This window comes from Pseudophryne corroboree, chromosome 8, assembly GCF_028390025.1.
Source record: "Pseudophryne corroboree isolate aPseCor3 chromosome 8, aPseCor3.hap2, whole genome shotgun sequence".
Taxonomy (NCBI): Eukaryota; Metazoa; Chordata; class Amphibia; order Anura; family Myobatrachidae; genus Pseudophryne; species Pseudophryne corroboree.
The window spans coordinates 214,346,016-214,368,745 of NC_086451.1; positions in this window are offsets into that span (position 1 = coordinate 214,346,016).

Below are 22,730 nucleotides of genomic sequence, written 5' to 3' on the forward strand. Positions count from 1 at the left end.
TGACAGCCCACTGGGTAGATGTATGGACTCCCGCCGCAAGAACAGCAGCGGCGGCACCAGTAGCAGCATCTCGCAAATGCCAACTCTTTCCTAGGCAGGCTACGCTTTGTATCACCGGTTTCCAGAATACGCACACAGCTGAAAACCTCTTACGGCAACTGAGGAAGATCATCGCGGAATGGCTTACCCCAATTGGACTCTCCTGTGGATTTGTGGCATCGGACAACGCCAGCAATATTGTGTGTGCATTAAATATGGGCAAATTCCAGCACGTCCCATGTTTTGCACATACCTTGAATTTGGTGGTGCAGAATTATTTAAAAAACGACAGGGGCGTGCAAGAGATGCTGTCGGTGGCCAGAAAAATTGCGGGACACTTTCGGCGTACAGGCACCACGTACAGAAGACTGGAGCACCACCAAAAACTACTGAACCTGCCCTGCCATCATCTGAAGCAAGAAGTGGTAACGAGGTGGAATTCAACCCTCTATATGCTTCAGAGGTTGGAGGAGCAGCAAAAGGCCATTCAAGCCTATACAATTGAGCACGATATAGGAGGTGGAATGCACCTGTCTCAAGCGCAGTGGAGAATGATTTCAACGTTGTGCAAGGTTCTGATGCCCTTTGAACTTGCCACACGTGAAGTCAGTTCAGACACTGCCAGCCTGAGTCAGGTCATTCCCCTCATCAGGCTTTTGCAGAAGAAGCTGGAGACATTGAAGGAGGAGCTAACACGGAGCGATTCCGCTAGGCATGTGGGACTTGTGGATGGAGCCCTTAATTCGCTTAACAAGGATTCACGGGTGGTCAATCTGTTGAAATCAGAGCACTACATTTTGGCCACCGTGCTCGATCCTAGATTTAAAGCCTACCTTGGATCTCTCTTTCCGGCAGACACAAGTCTGCTGGGGTTGAAAGACCTGCTGGTGAGAAAATTGTCAAGTCAAGCGGAACGCGACCTGTCAACATCTCCTCCTTCACATTCTCCCGCAACTGGGGGTGCGAGGAAAAGGCTCAGAATTCCGAGCCCACCCGCTGGCGGTGATGCAGGGCAGTCTGGAGCGACTGCTGATGCTGACATCTGGTCCGGACTGAAGGACCTGACAACGATTACGGACATGTCGTCTACTGTCACTGCATATGATTCTCTCACCATTGAAAGAATGGTGGAGGATTATATGAGTGACCGCATCCAAGTAGGCACGTCACACAGTCCATACTTATACTGGCAGGAAAAAGAGGCAATTTGGAGGCCATTGCACAAACTGGCTTTATTCTACCTAAGTTGCCCTCCCACAAGTGTGTACTCCGAAAGAGTGTTTAGTGCCGCCGCTCACCTTGTCAGCAATCGGCGTACGAGGTTACATCCAGAAAATGTGGAGAAGATGATGTTCATTAAAATGAATTATAATCAATTCCTCCGCGGAGACATTGACCAGCAGCAATTGCCTCCACAAAGTACACAGGGAGCTGAGATGGTGGATTCCAGTGGGGACGAATTGATAATCTGTGAGGAGGGGGATGTACACGGTGATATATCGGAGGGTGATGATGAGGTGGACATCTTGCCTCTGTAGAGCCAGTTTGTGCAAGGAGAGATTAATTGCTTCTTTTTTTGGGGGGGGTCCAAACCAACCCGTCATATCAGTCACAGTCGTGTGGCAGACCCTGTCACTGAAATGATGGGTTGGTTAAAGTGTGCATGTCCTGTTTTGTTTATACAACATAAGGGTGGGTGGGAGGGCCCAAGGACAATTCCATCTTGCACCTCTTTTTTCTTTTATTTTTCTTTGCGTCATGTGCTGTTTGGGGAGGGTTTTTTGGAAGGGACATCCTGCGTGACACTGCAGTGCCACTCCTAAATGGGCCCGGTGTTTGTGTCGGCCTCTAGGGTCGCTAATCTTACTCACACAGTCAGCTACCTCATTGCGCCTCTTTTTTTCTTTGCGTCATGTGCTGATTGGGGAGGGTTTTTTGGAAGGGACATCCTGCGTGACACTGCAGTGCCACTCCTAAATGGGCCCGGTGTTTGTGTCGGCCACTAGGGTCGCTAATCTTACTCACACAGTCAGCTACCTCATTGCGCCTCTTTTTTTCTTTGCATCATGTGCTGATTGGGGAGGGTTTTTTGGAAGGGACATCCTGCGTGACACTGCAGTGCCACTCCTAAATGGGCCCGGTGTTTGTGTCGGCCACTAGGGTCGCTTATCTTACTCACACAGTCAGCTACCTCATTGCGCCTCTTTTTTTCTTTGCGTCATGTGCTGATTGGGGAGGGTTTTTTGGAAGGGACATCCTGCGTGACACTGCAGTGCCACTCCTAGATGGGCCAGGTGTTTGTGTCGGCCACTAGTGTCGCTTAGCTTAGTCATCCAGCGACCTTGGTGCAAATTTTAGGACTAAAAATAATATTGTGAGGTGTGAGGTATTCAGAATAGACTGAAAATGAGTGGAAATTATGGTTTTTGAGGTTAATAATAATATGGGATCAAAATGACCCCCAAATTCTATGATTTAAGCTGTTTTTTAGTGTTTTTTTTAAAAAAAACACCTGAATCCAAAACACACCCGAATCCGACAAAAAAAATTCGGTGAGGTTTTGCCAAAACGCGGTCGAACCCAAAACACGGCCGCGGAACCGAACCCAAAACCAAAACACAAAACCCGAAAAATTTCAGGCGCTCATCTCTAATTTGGACGCGTTTTGGAAAAACCTCCCTCAAATGTTTTTGTCGAATTCGGGTGTGTTTTGGATTCGGGTGTTTTTTTTCAAAAAACCCTCAAAAACAGCTTAAATCATAGAATTTGGGGGTAATTTTGATCCTATAGTATTATTAACCTCAATAACCACAATTTCCACTCATTTCCAGTCTATTCTGAACACCTCACACCTCACAATACTATTTTAAGTCCTAAAATTTGCACAGAGGTCGCTGGATGACTAAGCAAAGCGACCCAAGAAGGCAGCACAAACACCTGGCCCATCTAGGAGTGGCACTGCAGTGTCAGACAGGATGGCACTTAAAAAAATTGGCCCCAAACAGCACATGATGCAAAGAAAAGAGAAAAAGAGGTGCACTGTGGTCACTGGACGGCTAAGCTAAGCGACACAAACACCTCAATATCACAGGAATTATTCGTTCTAATTAGTGATGAGCGGGTTCGGTTCCTCGGGATCCGAACCTCCCCGAACTTCACCCATTTTTGCACGGTTCCGAGCAGACTCGGATCCTCCCGCCTTGCTTGGTTAACCCGAGCGTGCCCGAACGTCATCATCCCGCTGTCGTATTCTCGCGAGATTCGTATTCTATATAAGGAGCCGCGCGTCGCCGCCATTTGTCACTCGTGCATTGGAGATGACAGTGAGAGGACGTGGCTGGCGTTCTCTCAGTTTCTGTGTTCAGTGTGCTGCAAATATCTGTGCTCAGTGTGCTGCAAATATCTGTGCTCAGTGTGCTGCAAATATCTACGTTCACTGCCTGAAAAACGCTCCATATCTGTGCTCAGTGTGCTGCAAATATCTGTGCTCAGTGTGCTTTATTGTGGGGACTGGGGACCACCAGTATTATATAGTAGGAGGACAGTGCAGAGTTTTGCTGACCAGTGACAACCAGTATTATACGTTCTCTGCCTGAAAAACGCTCCATATCTGTGCTGCATTGTAGTATATAGTAGGACAGTGCAGAATTTTGCTGACCAGTGACCAACAGAATTATATCAGTAGGGTACAGTAGTCCACTGCTCTACCTACCTCTGTGTCGTCAAGTATACTACCCATCCATACCTGTGGTGCATTTAAGTTTTTGTGCGCAGTATATATATAGTAGTAGGACAGTGCATAATTTTGCTGACCACCAGTATATAATATATAGCAGTACGGTACTGTAGGCCACTGCTCTACCTACCTCTGTGTCGTCAAGTATACTACCCATTCATACCTGTGGTGCATTTAAGTTTTTGTGCGCAGTATATATATATATAGTAGTAGGACAGTGCATAATTTTGCTGACCACCAGTATATAACATATAGCAGTACGGTACAGTAGGCCACTGCTCTACCTACCTCTGTGTCGTCAAGTATACTATCCATCCATAACTGTGGTGCATTTAAGTTTTTGTGCGCAGTATATATATAGTAGTAGGACAGTGCATAATTTTGCTGACCACCAGTATATAATATATAGCAGTACGGTACAGTAGGCCACTGCTCTACCTACCTCTGTGTCGTCAAGTATACTATACAGCCATACCTGTGGTGTATTTAAGTTTTTGTGCATAGTATATATATAGTAGTAGGACAGTGCATAATTTTGCTGACCACCAGTATATAATATATAGCAGTACGGTACAGTAGGCCACTGCTTTACCTACCTCTGTGTCGTCAAGTATACTATCCATCCATACCTGTGGTGCATTAAAGTTTTTGTGCGCAGTATATATATAGTAGTAGGACAGTGCATCATTTTGCTAACCACCAGTATATAATATATAGCAGTACGAAACAGTAGGCCACTGCTCTACCTACCTCCGTGTCGTCAAGTATACTATCCATCCATACCTGTGGTGCATTTAAGTTTTTGTGCGCAGTATATATATAGTAGTAGGACAGTGCATAATTTTGCTGACCACCAGTATATAATATATAGCAGTACGGTACAGTAGGCCACTGCTCTACCTACCTTTGTGTTGTCAAGTATACTATCCATCCATACCTGTGGTGCGTTTAAGTTTTTGTGCGCATTATATATATAGTAGTAGGACAGTGCATAATTTTGCTGACCACCAGTATATAATATATAGCAGTATGGTATAGAAGGCCACTGCTCTACCTACCTCTGTGTCGTCAAGTATACTATCCATCCATACCTGTGGTGCATTTAAGTTTTTGTGCGCAGTATATATATAGTAGTAGGACAGTGCATAATTTTGTTGACCACCAGTATATAATATATAGCAGTACGGTACAGTAGGCCACTGCTCTACCTACCTCTGTGTCGTCAAGTATACTATCCATCCATACCTGTGGTGCATTTAAGTTTTTGTGCGCAGTATATATATAGTAGTAGGACAGTGCATAATTTTGCTGACCACCAGTATATAATATATAGCAGTACGGTACAGTAGGCCACTGCTCTACCTACCTCTGTGTCGTCAAGTATACTATCCATCCATACCTGTGGTGCATTTACGTTTTTGTGCGCAGTATATATATATAGTAGTAGGACAGTGCATAATTTTGCTGACCACCAGTATATAATATATAGCAGTACGGTACTGTAGGCCACTGCTCTACCTACCTCTGTGTCGTCAAGTATACTACCCATTCATACCTGTGGTGCATTTAAGTTTTTGTGCGCAGTATATATATATATATATAGTAGTAGGACAGTGCATAATTTTGCTGACCACCAGTATATAACATATAGCAGTACGGTACAGTAGGCCACTGCTCTACCTACCTCTGTGTCGTCAAGTATACTATCCATCCATAACTGTGGTGCATTTAAGTTTTTGTGCGCAGTATATATATAGTAGTAGGACAGTGCATAATTTTGCTGACCACCAGTATATAATATATAGCAGTACGGTACAGTAGGCCACTGCTCTACCTACCTCTGTGTCGTCAAGTATACTATACAGCCATACCTGTGGTGTATTTAAGTTTTTGTGCACAGTATATATATAGTAGTAGGACAGTGCATAATTTTGCTGACCACCAGTATATAATATATAGCAGTACGGTACAGTAGGCCACTGCTTTACCTACCTCGGTGTCGTCAAGTATACTATCCATCCATACCTGTGGTGCATTAAAGTTTTTGTGCGCAGTATATATATAGTAGTAGGACAGTGCATAATTTTGCTAACCACCAGTATATAATATATAGCAGTACGAAACAGTAGGCCACTGCTCTACCTACCTCTGTGTCGTCAAGTATACTATCCATCCATACCTGTGGTGCATTTAAGTTTTTGTGCGCAGTATATATATAGTAGTAGGACAGTGCATAATTTTGCTGACCACCAGTATATAATATATAGCAGTACGGTACAGTAGGCCACTGCTCTACCTACCTTTGTGTTGTCAAGTATACTATCCATCCATACCTGTGGTGCATTTAAGTTTTTGTGCGCAGTATATATATAGTAGTAGGACAGTGCATAATTTTGCTGACCACCAGTATATAATATATAGCAGTATGGTATAGAAGGCCACTGCTCTACCTACCTCTGTGTCGTCAAGTATATTATCCATCCATACCTGTGGTGCATTTAAGTTTTTGTGCGCAGTATATATATAGTAGTAGGACAGTGCATAATTTTGTTGACCACCAGTATATAATATATAGCAGTACGGTACAGTAGGCCACTGCTCTACCTACCTCTGTGTCGTCAAGTATACTATCCATCCATACCTGTGGTGCATTTAAGTTTTTGTGCGCAGTATATATATAGTAGTAGGACAGTGCATAATTTTGCTGACCACCAGTATATAATATATAGCAGTACGGTACAGTAGGCCACTGCTCTACCTACCTCTGTGTCGTCAAGTATACTATCCATCCATACCTGTGGTGCATTTACGTTTTTGTGCGCAGTATATATAGTAGTAGGCCATAGCTATTGATATATTACTGGCATATAATTCCACACATTAAAAAAAAAAAAAGGAGAACAAAAATGTGGAGGGTAAAATAGGGAAAGATCAAGATCCACTTCCACCTCGTGCTGAAGCTGATGCCACTAGTCATGGCCGAGATGATGAAATGCCATCAACGTCGTCTGCCAAGGCCGATGCCCAATGTAATAGTATAAGGCATGTAAAATCCAAAAAACAAAAGTTCAGTAAAATGACCCAAAAATCTAAATTAAAAGTGTCTAAGGAGAAGCGTAAACTTGCCAATATGCCATTTACGACACGGAGTGGCAAGGAACGGCTGAGGCCCTGGCCTATGTTCATGGCTAGTGGTTCAGATTCACATGAGGATGGAAGCACTGATCCTCTCGCTAGAAAACTGCAGTGCTACTCCTAGATGGGCCAGGTGTTTGTGTCGGCCACTTGTGTCGCTTTGCTTAGTCACACAGCTACCTCATTGTGCCTCTTTTTTTCTTTGCATCATGTGCTGTTTGGGGACTATTTTTTTAATCTGCCATCCTGTCTGACACTGCAGTGCCACTCCTAGATGGGCCAGGTGTTTGTGTCGGCCACTTGGGTCGCTTAGCTTAGCCATCCAGCGACCTTGGTGCACCTCTTTTTTTCTTTGCATCATGTGCTGTTTGGAGACAATTATTTTAATCTGCCATCCTGTCTGACACTGCAGTGCCACTCCTAGATGGGCCAGGTGTTTGTGTCGGCCACTTGGGTCACTTAGCTTAGTCACACAGCCACCTCATTGCGCCTCTTTTTTTCTTTGCATCATGTGCTGTTTGGGGACTATTTTTTTAATCTGCCATCCTGTCTGACACTGCAGTGCCACTTCTAGATGGGCCAGGTGTTTGTGTCGGCCACTTGGGTCGCTTAGCTTAGTCACACAGCTACCTCATTGCGCCTCTTTTTTTCTTTGCATCATGTGCTGTTTGGGGACTATTTTTTTAATCTGCCATCCTGTCTGACACTGCAGTGCCACTTCTAGATGGGCCAGGTGTTTGTGTCGGCCACTTGGGTCGCTTAGCTTAGTCACACAGCTACCTCATTGCGCCTCTTTTTTTCTTTGCATCATGTGCTGTTTGGGGACTATTTTTTTAAACTGCTATCCTGTCTGACACTGCAGTGCCACTCCTAGATGGGCCAGGTGTTTGTGTCGGCCACTTGGGTCGCTTAGCATAGCCATCCAGCGACCTTGGTGCACCTCTTTTTTTCTTTGCATCATGTGCTGTTTGGGGACTATTTTTTTAATCTGCCATCCTGTCTGACACTGCAGTGCCACTCCTAGATGGGCCAGGTGTTTGTGTCGGCCACTTGGGTCGCTTAGCATAGCCATCCAGCGACCTTGGTGCACCTCTTTTTTTCTTTGCATCATGTGCTGTTTGGGGACAATTTTCTTAATCTGCCATCCTGTCTGACACTGCAGTGCCACTCCTAGATGGGCCAGGTGTTTGTGTCGGCCACTTGGGTCGCTTAGCTTAGTCACACAGCTACCTCATTGTGCCTCTTTTTTTCTTTGCATCATGTGCTGTTTGGGGACTATTTTTTTGAAGTGCCATCCTGTCTGACACTGGAGTGCCACTCCTAGATGGGCCAGGTGTTTGTGTCGGCCACTTGGGTCGCTTAGTTTAGTCACACAGCTACCTCATTGCGCCTCTTTTTTTCTTTGCATCATGTGCTGTTTGGGGACTATTTTTTTAATCTGCCATCCTGTCTGACACAGCAGTGCCATTCCTAGATGGGCCAGGTGTTTGTGTCGGCCACTTGGGTCGCTTAGCTTAGCCATCCAGCGACCTTGGTGCACCTCTTTTTTTCTTTGCATCATGTGCTGTTTGGGGACTATTTTTTTAATCTGCCATCCTGTCTGACACTGCAGTGCCACTCCTAGATGGGCCAGGTGTTTGTGTCAGCCACTTGGGTCGCTTATCTTAGCCATCCAGCGACCTTGGTGCACCTCTTTTTTTCTTTGCATCATGTGCTGTTTGGGGACTATTTTTTGAAGTGCCATCCTGTCTGACACTGCAGTGCCACTCCTAGATGGGCCAGGTGTTTGTGTCGGCCACTTGGGTTGCTTAGCTTAGTCACACAGCTACCTCTTTGCACCTCTTTTTTTCTTTGCATCATGTGCTGTTTGGGGACTATTTTTTTAATCTGCCATCCTGTCTGACACTGCAGTGCCACTCCTAGATGGGCCAGGTGTTTGTGCCGCCCACTTGGGTTGCTTAGCTTAGTCATCCAGCAACCTTGGTGCAAATTTTAGGACTAAAAATAATATTGTGAGGTGTGAGGTGTTCAGAATAGACTGGAAATGAGTGGAAATTATGATTATTGAGATTAATAATACTATGGGATCAAAATGACCCCCAAATTCTATGATTTAAGCTGTTTTTGAGGGATTTTTGTAAAAAAACACCCGAATCTAAAACACACCCGAATCCGAAAAAAAAATTTCAGGGAGGTTTTGCCAAAACGCGTCCGAATCCAAAACACGGCCGAAATATGTCCGGTGCACATCACTAGTTCTAATCAATGGTATTATTGGTCCAAATCACTGGAAGAAAATGACAAAATCACAGGAATTATTCGTTCTAGTCAATGGAATTATTGGTCCAAATCACTGGAAGAAAATGACAAAATCACTGGAATTAAATGGCAGTAATGTCGGGAATTATATCAAATGGCAGTACCACTGGACATATACGGAAGTGTCAGACAGGATGGCACTTAAAAAAATTGGCCCCAAACAGCACATGATGCAAAGAAAAGAGAAAAAGAGGTGCACTGTGGTCGCTGGACGGCTAAGCTAAGCGACACAAACACCTCAATATCACAGGAATTATTTGTTCTAATCAATGGTATTATTGGTCCAAATCACTGGAAGAAAATTACAAAATCACTGGAATTATTTGTTCTAATCAATGGTATTATTGGTCCAAATCACTGGAAGAAAATGACAAAATCACTGGAATTATTCGTTCTAATCAATGGTATTATTGGTCCAAATCACTGGAAGAAAATTCCAAAATCACTGGAATTATTCGTAAACATTTGTAGAAAGTCGCTGCTTTCTGATTACAGAAATGCTCAGATATTCCTGCGAATCCACAATTCCTTCCCAGAGGAAAAAGAAATTGAGAAACCGTTGTTTGAGAACGTTTGTTCTCTTTCCCTTACAAAGGAATAAACCACTTTCCAAGAAGACTGACGTTTTTGAGATTATGGAGACATAATGGGGTATATTTACTAACATTCGTAATTTTCGGAAAAAGGTCAAAGTTCAATCACGAATGACATTGAAAGTGTAAAATTGCAACTTTTTGAATTTATTACGCCTAATTTACTAAGCTGTCGTATTCGGATTTTTCATTTGTTCCGATGTCGATGTCATTCGTGTTTTTTTCCCGTTTTTTACGGCAGTGATTAGCAAAACACTGCCGACTTTATCACAATGAATCTCGGCCGGATCTGTGTGATCCGTGCTGGGGTTCATTTTTTTTTTTAAATAAACACTGTAAAACGGAGAAAAAAAATGCGTGGGGTCCCCCCTCCTAAGCATAACCAGCCTCGGGCTCTTTGAGCCGACCCTGGTTGCAGAAATATGGGGGGGAAAATGACAGGGGTTCCCCCATATTTAAGCAACCAGCATCGGGCTCTGCGCCTGGTCCTGGTTCCAAAAATACGGGGGACAAAAAGAGTAGGGGTCCCCCGTATTTTTAAAACCAGCACCGGGCTCCATTAGCTGGACAGATAATGCCACAGCCGGGGGTCACTTTTATATAGTGCCCTGCGGCCGTGGCATCAAATATCCAACTAGTCACCCCTGGCCGGGGTACCCTGGGGGAGTGGGGACCCCTTCAATCAAGGGGTCCCCCCCCCCAGCCACCCAAGGGCCACGGGTGAAGCCCGAGGCTGTCCCCCCCATCCAATTGGCTGCGGATGGGGGGCTGATAGCCTTTTGTGAAAATGAAAAGATATTGTTTTTAGTAGCAGTACTACAAGGCCCAGCAAGCCTCCCCCGCATGCTGGTACTTGGAGAACCACAAGTACCAGCATGCGGCGGAAAAACGGGCCCGCTGGTACCTGTAGTACTACTACTAAAAAAATACCCAAAAAAAGACAATACACACACACCTTGAAAGTAAAGTTTTATTACATGCATCCACACAAACATACATACATACTTACCTTATGTTCACACGAGGGTCGGTCCTCTTCTCCAGTAGAATCCATGGGGTACCTGTTGAATAAATTCTACTCACCAGATCCAGGGTACCAGGCTCCTCGGATAATCCTTTTGTAATCCACGTACTTGATTAAAAAAAAAAAACGGAGACCCGAGCCACGCACTGAAAGGGGACCCATGTTTTCACATGGGTCCCCTTTCCCCGAATGCCAGAAACCCACTCTGACTGATGTCTAAGTGGGTTTCTTCAGCCAATCAGGGAGCGCCACGTTGTAGCACCCTCCTGATCGGCTGTGTGCTCCTGTACTGTCTGACAGGCGGCACACGGCAGTGTTACAATGTAGCGCCTATGCGCTCCATTGTAACCAATGGTGGGAACTTTGTAGTCAGCGGTTGACCGAAAGTGACCTCACCGCTGACCACAAAGTTCCCACCATTGGTTACAATGGAGCGCATAGGCGCTACATTGTAACACTGCCGTGTGCCGCCTGTCAGACAGTACAGGAGCACACAGCCGATCAGGAGGGTGCTACAACGTGGCGCTCCCTGATTGGCTGAAGAAACCCACTTAGACATCAGTCAGAGTGGGTTTCTGGCATTCGGGGAAAGGGGACCCATGTGAAAACACGGGTCCCCTTTCAGTGCGTGGCTCGGGTCTCCGTTTTTTTTTTTTAATCAAGTACGTGGATTACAAAAGGATTATCCGAGGAGCCTGGTACCCTGGATCTGGTGAGTAGAATTTATTCAACAGGTACCCCATGGATTCTACTGGAGAAGAGGACCGACCCTCGTGTGAACATAAGGTAAGTATGTATGTATGTTTGTGTGGATGCATGTAATAAAACTTTACTTTCAAGGTGTGTGTGTATTGTCTTTTTTTGGGTATTTTTTTAGTAGTAGTACTACAGGTACCAGCGGGCCCGTTTTTCCGCCGCATGCTGGTACTTGTGGTTCTCCAAGTACCAGCATGCGGGGGAGGCTTGCTGGGCCTTGTAGTACTGCTACTAAAAACAATATCTTTTCATTTTCACAAAAGGCTATCAGCCCCCCTTCCGCAGCCAATTGGATGGGGGGGGACAGCCTCGGGCTTCACCCCCCCTGGCCCTTGGGTGGCTGGGGGGGGACCCCTTGATTGAAGGGGGTGACTAGTTGGATATTTGATGCCACGGCCGCAGGGCACTATATAAAAGTGACCCCCGGCTGTGGCATTATCTGTCCAGCTAGTGGAGCCCGGTGCTGGTTTTAAAAATACGGGGGACCCCTACTCTTTTTGTCCCCCGTATTTTTGGAACCAGGACCAGGCGCAGAGCCCGATGCTGGTTGCTTAAATATGGGGGAACCCCTGTCAATTTTTTCCCCATATTTCTGCAACCAGGATCGGCTCAAAGAGCCCGAGGCTGGTTATGCTTAGGAGGGGGGACCCCACGCAATTTTTTTTAAGAAAATAACCACTTTCCCACCCCTTCCCACTGATATACATGCACGGATCTCATGGATCCCTGCATGCCTATACAATCACGGATTAAAAAAGCAGGTCTGTTTTTTTTTTAGCACTTTTTTACGAGTTGTAATTTTTCACGGCAGTGTTTTATTTTTTTTTCCTTTGCACTTCTTAGAAAATTACCGAGATTCATACTTAAACAGCCGCGTTTTGACCGATGGTGTATTCATTCGTAATTTTTTTCTTGGACTTCCAAAAAATTACGAATGCCCTCATCACTGCCGTGATTATTGCTTAGTAAATTACCGAGATGACACTTTGATGAAAAAACGTCATCTCGGTAAAAATCGGGACCTTAGTAAATATACCCCAATGTTTTTGAATATAAATCCTAAAGCAGGTGGTGTATTAGAGCAAAAGAGTGCAAGAGACCAGCCATGCAGTTGAAATATTATGACAAAATGTTACTGTATTTCATAAGCACTCATTCCTAACTCTGCTAAGTACTGTTTGGTATACTGTATCTGGCTTCCATGAGGTAGTTTTCCATTATTTCAGCCTCCATTGACCTTTTTGAAAGCGGTAGAAGTTATCGATTCTTTTTTTACATTTTTATTTTCCCCTATTTTTAATTTTCTCCTGCATAGCCCAGTAAAATGTTGCAATGTTAAGTATTGACTTGTGCCTTCTGGGGTCCACTTCTTCACCAAACCCAGCCAAATCTCATCCTAACCCTCTGTTCCACATTCTCTATGTACCCCATCTGTGTCACCCATGTCTGTCTACCTCTACCCTTTAGATTGTAAGCTCTCACGAGCAGGGCCCTCTTCCCTCATGTGCTTATCCTTTGTCTTACTTTAATAATCTTTAACTGTACCACATCCAGCAGTCTTCTGCTACCTGATACTTATTCCAGTGTCATCTGCTGATGTAACTGTGTATTTACCCTGTACTTGTCCTATACTGTCATCAACTGTAAGTTGCTGTTTTCATGTTTGATTATTTATGTACTCTGTAATTGGGCGCTGCAGAACCCTTGTGGCGCCATATAAATAAAGGATAATAATAATATAGGGTGTATAATCCCCAGGTGTATCTCACACATCACACAGTACAGTATATAGGGTGTATAATCCCCAGGTGTATCTCACACATCTCTCAGTACAGATTACAGGATGTATAATCACCAGGTGTATAACACACGTCGCACAGTACAGTATACATACTGGTCACAACAATGCAGCAGATATTGAGCACTTATAAGGATACTAGAAGTGACACAGAGCTGCAAGATACAGCAATGGCCTACTGCATACTTGCCTAGTTTTGAAAAGTAGTTTCAGGGAGATTATAGATCGCACTCTTAATGTGCCACTCGGTGCACCATTGAGGGGGCGTGTCACATACCACCCAAGGGGCGTGTCTATCTCCACCAATGGGCGTATCTGTCAATCAGGGGTGTGTCCTGCAGTGGTAGGTGAAAACCGAAGTACAAAGCTCAGTACACAATGACATCGCAGCTATATTACACAGCAGGGCGACACACTGACATCACAGCTACATTACATGGCTACGAACTGACATCACACCAACATTACACAGCAGGGCTACACATTGACATCACACATGGGGGCTATATACGGACATCACACCTACATTACACAGCAGAGCATAATACTGACATCACATCTACATCATTATACACATACAGTATATGTGTCATATACGGGATGTAGTCATGTGACCGGCAGACACATAACCTCCACCTACATCCCGCGACCAACAGGGACTTTTCCCACTCGGCACGGTCGCCACCGAGCCCGCAAGGGGCTAGCTAAACTTGCCCCCCCCCTCCCGCCGGGATTCCACTATCCGGATCCCGGCATCGGTATGCTGACTGGCGGTCTCGCTTACCACTCCCGTCATATACATTTGACAGACTTTAATCCGGCCCTGGGGAGTACTACTAAGTTTGACTTCTAATGTTGATTATTTACGTGCCACAAGGGGTGGGGGGATCTTATTCAGTGTCAGGGAGGGGGGGGGGGGGGGTCAGAGAAAGTGAGGAAATGAGAAGCAGAGCACGAGAGAGTGTCAGGGTGAGAGAGAGGGGTGAGAGGGGGAGAGAGGAATGCGAGAGATAGAGGATGTCAGGGAAAGTGAGGTAATGACAAAGTGAGAAGGGAGAGCGAGAGTGTCAGGGATAGAGTGGTGAGAGAGAGAATGTGTCAGGGATAGAGAGAGGGGGTGAGAAAGAGTGTGTCAGGGATAGAAAGAGAGGGAGGTGAGAGAGGGTGTCATTTATAGAGAGAAGGGGTGAGAGAGGGTGTCATGGATAGAGAGAGGGTGGGTGAGAGAGGGTGTCATTGATAGAGAGGAGGGTTAGAAAGAGAGTGTCATTGATAGAGAGAGAAGGGGTGAGAGAGAGTGTGTCAGGGATAGAAAGATGGGGGGGTGAGAGAGGTTGCGCAGGATAGAGAGGGGGAGTGAGAGAGAGAGAGCATGGGGGTGAGAGTGGGTGTCAGGAATAGAGAGGGAGAGAGAGTGTGCTAGGGATAGAGCGAAAGAGAGAGGGAGTGTGTGTGAGGGATAGAGAGCGAGGGAAGAGAGAAAGGGGGTGAGAGACGGTGTCAGCAATAGATAGAGGGGGTGAGAGGGAGAGAGAGGGAGTCAGGAATAAAGATAGAGGGTGAGAGAGACAATGTCAGAGATAGAGAGACAGGGAAGAGAGAGAAGGGGGTGAGAGACAGTGTCAAGGATAGGGAGAGAGGGAGAGAGACGGAAGAGAGAGAAGGGGATGACCGAGAGAGGATGGCATGGATAGAGAGGGAGGGAAGAGAGAATGGGGGGTGTGAGAGAGAGAGAGACGGTGTCAGAGATAGAGAGAGGGGGATGAGAGAGGGTGTCAGGGATAGAGAGAGGGGATGAGAGGAAACAGAGAAGGGAGTGAGAGAGAGCGAAGAGAGAAAGGGAGTGAAAGAGATGGTGATAGAGAGAGGGGTGTCAAGAATAGAGAGAGAGAGAGGGGGTAAAAGTGTCAGGGACAGAGAGGTGATGAGAGAGACGGTGTCAGGGATAGAGGGGGTGAGAAAGATGAATGAGAGAGAAGGGGGTGAGAGAGGGTGTCATTGATAGAGAGAGGGGGAGAGAGGGTATCAGGGATAGAGAGGGGGTAAGAGACAGGGAAGAGAGAAAGGGGGGTGAGAGAGATGGTGTCGGAGATAGAGAGAGAGGGAGTGAGAGAGGGTGTCAGGAATAGAGAGAGGGGGTGTCAGGGTTAGAGAGAGACGGGGCGTGCGAGAGGGGGTTGAGAGAGAGGGTGTCAGGAGTAGAGAGAGAGGGAGTAAGAGAGAGATGGTGTCAGGGACAAAGAGAGAGGGGGTGAAAGAGGGTGTCAGGGGTAGATAGATAGATAGATAGTGAAAGAGAGGGAAGAGAGTGTGTCAGGGATAGAGAGAGGGGGGTGAAAGAGAAGGGGTTTCAGACAGAGAGAGAGATCTGAAGGCAGATCTTTCCAAACCCCTCCCCCCCCCCCCCCTCAATCCCAACAGGAATCCGGTCCTGCAGTAGAGAACACTACCCAGTCAACACGGAGGTGGTTGTGGGGAGTTGCCGGCGTCAGACTTCAGCAGCCAGGTCCCGCCCATGCTGGAGTCGCGCGCTGGGAGAGGGGACAGCAATGAAGAATGTACTGCTTCCACACTCCAGCCAGCAGCCCTCACCTAATTGACACCGCCGGAGTCAGGACCCTGTGAGGAGAGAGAGAGAGAGAGAGAGCATGAGAGGGGAAACTGTGGGAAGGGGGCATTGGGGGTGCCGTGGATGGGGGAGGGGGATGTGAGGAGAGAGTGAGCAGGGGGGCAGGGGAGGGAGGGTGGGTTGGGGGTGCCGTAGATGGGGGATGTGAGGAGAGAGTCAGCAGGAGAGGCAAACCTGTGTGGGGAGGGGTGGGGGGTCAGGAGTGCTGTGGATGGGGGAGGTGGATGTGAGGAGAAAGCGAGCAGGAGGGGAATCTGTGTGTGTGTGGGGGGGGGGTCTGGGGTGGCCTGGATGGAGGAGGGGATGTGAGGAGAGAGTGAGCAGCAGAAGGGAACCTGTGTCGGGGGTCGGGGGTGCCGTGGATGGGGGATGGGATGTGAGGAGGGGAGGGTCAAGGGTGCCGTGGATGGGGGAGGGGATGTGAGGAGAGAGTGAGCAGCAGAGGGGAACCTGTGTGCCGGAGGGGTGGTGAGCTGTACTTCAATTTGCGGGGCAGTGGGGGACTCTGGTAAAAAGCAGGAGCCTGCGCCAATATTACCCCCAGTGCAACATTACACACAGCATGCACAGCCTCCCTTCTCCATAATACACCCTGCACATTTAAGTATATACAGCATACATCCCCCATATTACACCCAGCAATTACATTACACACAGTCCCCCTCATACTACACCCAGCAATTACATTACACACAGTATCCCCCCATATTACACCCAGCACATTACATTACACACAGTATCCCCCCATATTACACCCAGCACATTACATTACACACGTTCCCCCCATATTACACCCAGCACATTACACACAGTCCCCCCCATATTACACCGAGAACATTACATAACACCCAGCACATTACATTAAACACAGACTCCCTCCCCCATATTACACCCAGCACATTACATTACAGTCCCCCCCACCCCACACCCCATATTACACCAAGCACATTACATTATACATACCACCTCACCAAATTACACAATGTACTAGATTACACAGAGTCCCAGTGCCACATTACAGGACACACAGCACCCACCTGGTTATGTTGTACCTTCCTATAAGGACTGGGAGCCGGCCCCAGGACAGTGTGGGTTTGTGGGAAGGCAGCACAGCGCAGGCACATCCTATGGAGAAGCAGGAGGAGGGAATGTGCTGCTACACGCTGCCATCTGACTCAGTGTTGTGGGAGGGGCCAGCAACCAGGAAGCAAACCCCAGCTTCAGACTGCCTCGCTCTCTGTGTACACGGCAGGGGAGAGATCGCTGCACACAACCCTGCGGTGGCCGGCTCTGAAGTCTCCCGTGCCCCCCCCCCCCCCCCCCCCCCCCCAATCTCCGGACCTGCGCATGCGCAGTCCACAATTTCAACTTGGGACCCTCAAAATCCGGGAGGGCTGTCTAGGTGTGCGGGGCAGCGGGAGGCTCATGTAAAAATCGGGAGCCTCCCGCTGACTGCGGGAGGGTAGGCAAGCCTGGCCTACTGTACTGTACTATATATGTATACTGCTGGTCACCAAAATGCTGCACTGTCCTACTATATACTGCTCACAATAATGCAGCACAGATGTGAAATGGATACTTGCAGTGACACAGAGCTGCAAGATACAGCAATGGCCTAATGTACTGTACAACTATATACTGTTGGTCACCAAAATGGTGCACTGTAATACTATATATACTGCTCACAAAATTGCAGCACAGATATGGAATGGATACTTGCAGTGACACAGAGCTGCAAGATACAGCAATGGCCTACTGTACTGTACTATATATGTATACTGCTAGTCACCAAAATGCTGCACTGTCCTACTATATACTGCTCACAATAATGCAGCACAGATATGGAATGGATACTTGCAGTGACACAGAGCTGCAAGATACTACAGCAATGGCCTAATGTACTGTACAACTATATACTGTTGGTCACCAAAATGCTGCACTGTCCGACTATATACTGCTAACAATAATGCAGCACAGATATGGAATGGATACTTGCAGTGACACAGAGCTGCAAGATACAGCAATGGCCTACTGTACTGTACTATATATGTATACTGCTAGTCACCAAAATGCTGCACTGTCCTACTATATACTGCTCACAATAATGCAGCACAGATATGGAATGGATATTTGCAGTGACACAGAGCTGCAAGATACAGCAATGGCCTACTGTCCTGTACTACTATTATACTGTTGGTCTCCAGTCCCCACAATGCAGCACACTGAGCACAGATATTTGCAGCACACTGAGCACAGATATGGAGCGTTTTCAGGCAGAGGACGTAGATATTTTCAGCACGCTGAGCACAGATATTTGCAGCACAGTGAGCACAGATATTTGCAGCACACTGAGCACAGATTACGGAGCTTTTCAGGGAGAGAACGCAGCCACGTCCTCTCCGTTCAATCTCCAATGCACGAGTGAAAATGGCGTAGATGCGCGACTCTTTATATAGAATACGAATCTCGCGAGAATCCGACAGCGGGATGATGACGTTCGGGCGCGTTCGGGTTAACCGAACAAGGCGTGAAGATCCGAGGCTGCCTCGGAACCGTGTAAAATAGGTGAAGTTCGGGGGGTTCAGAGCTCAACGAACCGAACCCGCTCATCTCTAGTCTATACCCCATGGTACTAATGTGGACCCCAGCATCCTCTGTGGACTACGAGAAAAGGATTTACCGGTAGGTAATTAAAATCCTATTTTCTTTATTTGGTGCTGAAGAATGCAGATTGCAAATTATTCTGGCACACACAAATGTCATGTTGCCACACTTAGCATTGTACTATTGAGTTAGCTGCTGTACCTGGAGAAGGGAGAGGAAGTCAATCCTGCACATGTGCAGCGCTGAATTTCTCTTTCAACAAGAGAAAAACCCCAGTGTGAGGTCATCTGAATGCCGATAAGGGTGTACTTGCGCACACATGGCACCTCTCACTTGACTTTCTTTGCACAGGGGAGAATGAGAGTGTAGTGTGTTCTCTAGCCTTTTGGTCCTCTGTGTAGGTTCCAGGTGTAAAGGTATGTGGCCAGATATGAGAAGGTTTATAGGGGAAATATGAGAAGCCTTTTGGGGATGTGGGGGAGGCCTGATGGACTTATAATAAGTATATGGGCAGCAGGGGTGTATCTTCCTATTGGCCAGGATGGCTCTTGCCAGGGGCGCCGGCCAAGCCGGAAGTGCCACTCGCGCCAGGGGGTAGAATGACATAGTAGTTCTCACTGAGTACATACCTTAGCAGTGCTCATCCACTGCCGAACTCTCAGTAGCGTATTGCACTCTGACACTCTCTGTGACTACAGTCACAATGATGGTGAATATAGCCAAGGAGCGGGGCACTTCCAAGTATGGGGAGGGGGCGAGGCACTTCCTCTTCCGCTCCCCTTCTCATTCTGTCTGTCACCAAACACCAGCCACTACAATTAGCACTAGTCAGCAGTGCAGCGTGAGCATACCTGTACATTTTCTGCAGTACCGTAGCTGCACTGCATGGTCTATGCTGGCAGTCTGGATAACAGCTTACAAAGAGCTCTGTATGGAGAGGTATCTAGACCAGTGACTGCCTGTCCAGCTGTGTTGAGACTACAAGTACCAGCACACCTTGTCAATTGGATTTACTGGGACATGTAGTGCAATCACACCTAGAGGTTTTTTTTTTTAACTGTATGCATGTGTGCATATATCCCCTCGGTGTCCCTGTCCGCACCCTCCTTGTAATTCCCTCTTAGTGTCACTGCCCGTACCATCCCTGTAACTGCCCCCTCAGTGACACTCCTGTAATTCCCTCTCAGCGTCCTTGCCCACACGCTTCCCATAATTCCCTCTCAGTATCCCTACCCGCACCCTAACTGTAATTCCCCCTCAGTGTCCCTACCCGCACCCTCCCCGTAATTCCCTCTCAGTGTCCCTACCTGCACCCTAATCGTAATTCCCTCTCAGTGTCCCTGCCTGCACACTCCTCGTAATTCCCCCTCAGTGTCCCTGTTTGCACACTCCTCATAATTCCCCCTCAGTCTCCCTGCCTGCACCCACTACGTAATTCCATCTCATTGCCCCTGCCTGCACCCTCCCTGTAATTCCCTCTCATTGTCCCTACCCGCACTCTAACCGTAATTCCCCCTCAGTGTTCCTGCCTGCACACTCCTCGTAATTCCCCCACAGTCTCCCTGCCTGCACACTCCTCGTAATTCCCCCTCAGCCTCCCTGCCTGTACTCAGAACCGGCGCTAGCCGCTCAGCAAAGGGATGCAGTGCAGGGAGACGCCAAACTGAAGAGGAGCTCAGCCTCTCCCTGCTCTGCATCCCTGCTGCTGCCGCTGCGCCTGTCACACTGGATGACAGGTAGCGGCGCTGGCAGCTTGCAGTGCGGCTCCCTCCCCCTCTCCCCAGAGAGTGTATGCAGTGTGCGGCCTCAGCCCTCACACAGCGCCGCTGACATCCCGATCTGTTTAGAGGGTTGGGGGCGTGGTCTAATTGCGGGAGCTGTGACCACACCCCTTTAGGTTTGTTTGGGTTTTTTTTTTTAATAAGTCTTTGCAGCACAGTGCAGGGTGGGTGCTGTGCCTGATCCCTGAGCCCCCAGCCTCTCAGCCAGGATCAATTCGAGGGGGGAGTGTGATCACTGTGATCACACTCCCCCCACCCACCCATACAGGAACACACAGTGGATCAGCATTAGCAGCAGCCTCTGCCCCACTGCAGCACAGCACACTGCAGCATGTGCTGTGCTGCCAAGATGAGAGCTGCTGCTGCTGCCCAGTAAGGTGGGAGTGTAGCAGACCCCTCCGGGCCCCTCCATCAGTCCCAGGCCCAAGTAATTAGTACCCGCTCCTTCCCCCTCATCACTGACACAATCCTAAAGAGCCACTGGAGTAACGGAGAAACCGGCGGAGAAGGGATAGGAGGAGCAGCGCCCGAGCCGGGACCTCCTGCAGGTAACGGGGCCGCACTGTGGAGGGAATGAAGGCTGTACCTGGCATAGGGGTCATTCAGAGATGAATGCAGATTGCTGCATACGCAGCCGGATCTGCGTTCATCTCTGCACATGCTCAGGGCCGCCCAGCACAAAGCAAGGCTGCCCAGCATGTGTAGCGCTGCCTCCCGATGCATCAGCAATTACATTGCCGACGCATCTGATGTAAGGTTGACCCCTGGCTGCACTGTCAGCAGCCTTTTTTTTTTTTTCATCAGACACTACTATGCGGTGTAATGCAGGGACGTGCAGTCAGGGGAGGCAGGGGGGGGAGGCAGTGCCTCCCCTGTCATTCTCCCCTGTCATTAATGATTACAATAATATAAAGAACATACTTATGACACATATTCTGTGTCCTAAGTATATGCTTTATATTATTGTATCATTTCTACATTTGAAAACAGGTTACATTTTTTTTTAGAGGCACTAGGATCGGTGCCTCCTGTGTATAATGGCAAAGAGCCGGAAGTGGGGGGTGGGCAGGGGGCGCGACCAAGGACAGGGCTGTAAAAGCCCATTAAAAAAACCAAGATAAGCGGCACCAGTGTGAGTGCCGCAGTGAAAGGGGCGTCCTTTCAGCCAATATGAAAGCATGCCCCTGTTACTGATGGAAATATGATTGGGCACTAGAAATTGAGCTCAACCGCTGGCCGCTTCCGTTCCTCCGGCCAGACCCTCTGCAGCTCTGCCGAAGAGAGCCTGGCGGCCTCTGCTCCCCTGGCCTCTCCTGACTAGCGGTTGCGTTGAGCGACGGGCGCTGGTGAATTCACCCCTGCTCAGCACCGCTAATCACCCGCTCACCGCCGGCGCCGCTCAGCAAGCTTCCCTCACTACTGATGCCGCTCACCCTCCCCCTTCCCCGGCTCACCGATGGTCCGGCACATCACCCTTCCCCCCCGCTCACCGATGGTCCCGCACATCACCATCCCCTGCTCACTGCTGGGCGCCGCTCACCCCCCCCCCCCCCCCCCCCCCGGCTCACTGATGGTCCCGCACATCGCTCCCCCCCCAACCCCGCTCACCGCTGAGTGCCGCTCATCAAGACCCCGCTGCTCACCGCTGGGTGCAGCTCACCTCTCACCACCCCCAGGCACACCTCTCATCACCCATGGCTCACAGGCAGACACCCCCCCCGCTCATCAACCACAGCTCACCTCTCATAACCCCCAGTCACCCCCCCCCACCTACAGCTCACAGGCAGCCCCCGCTCATCACCCACAGCCCCCAGGCACCCCCCCCGCTCATCACCCACAGCTCACCTCTCATATAACCCCCAGGCACCCCCCCCCCCCCGCTCATCACCCACAGCTCACCTCTCATCAACCCCAGGCACCCCCCTTCCCGCGCTCGTCACCCTCAGCTCACCTCTCATCACCCCCAGGCACCCCACCTGCTCATCACCCACAGCTCACCTCTCATCACACCCCCCCAGGCAGGCACACACCCCCTTCCCCTGCTCATCACCCACAGCTCACCAATCATCACCCCCAGCTCCCCCCTTCCCCGCCGATCAACAAAGCTGCTCACTGCTTATCACCCCACCTCATCACCCCCAGTTCAGCGCAGCTCCCTGCTCATATTCCCCCCTCCCCCACTGCCGCCCGACGTCCACCTGACAGCTAAGCTGAGCTGTCAGCTGGAGGGAGCACAGGGGAAGCTGTAATGCCGGGCCCGGGGCTTCACTGACACTATCCTGCGCTCACCCCCCGCTGGCGGCTCATTGAATGTCG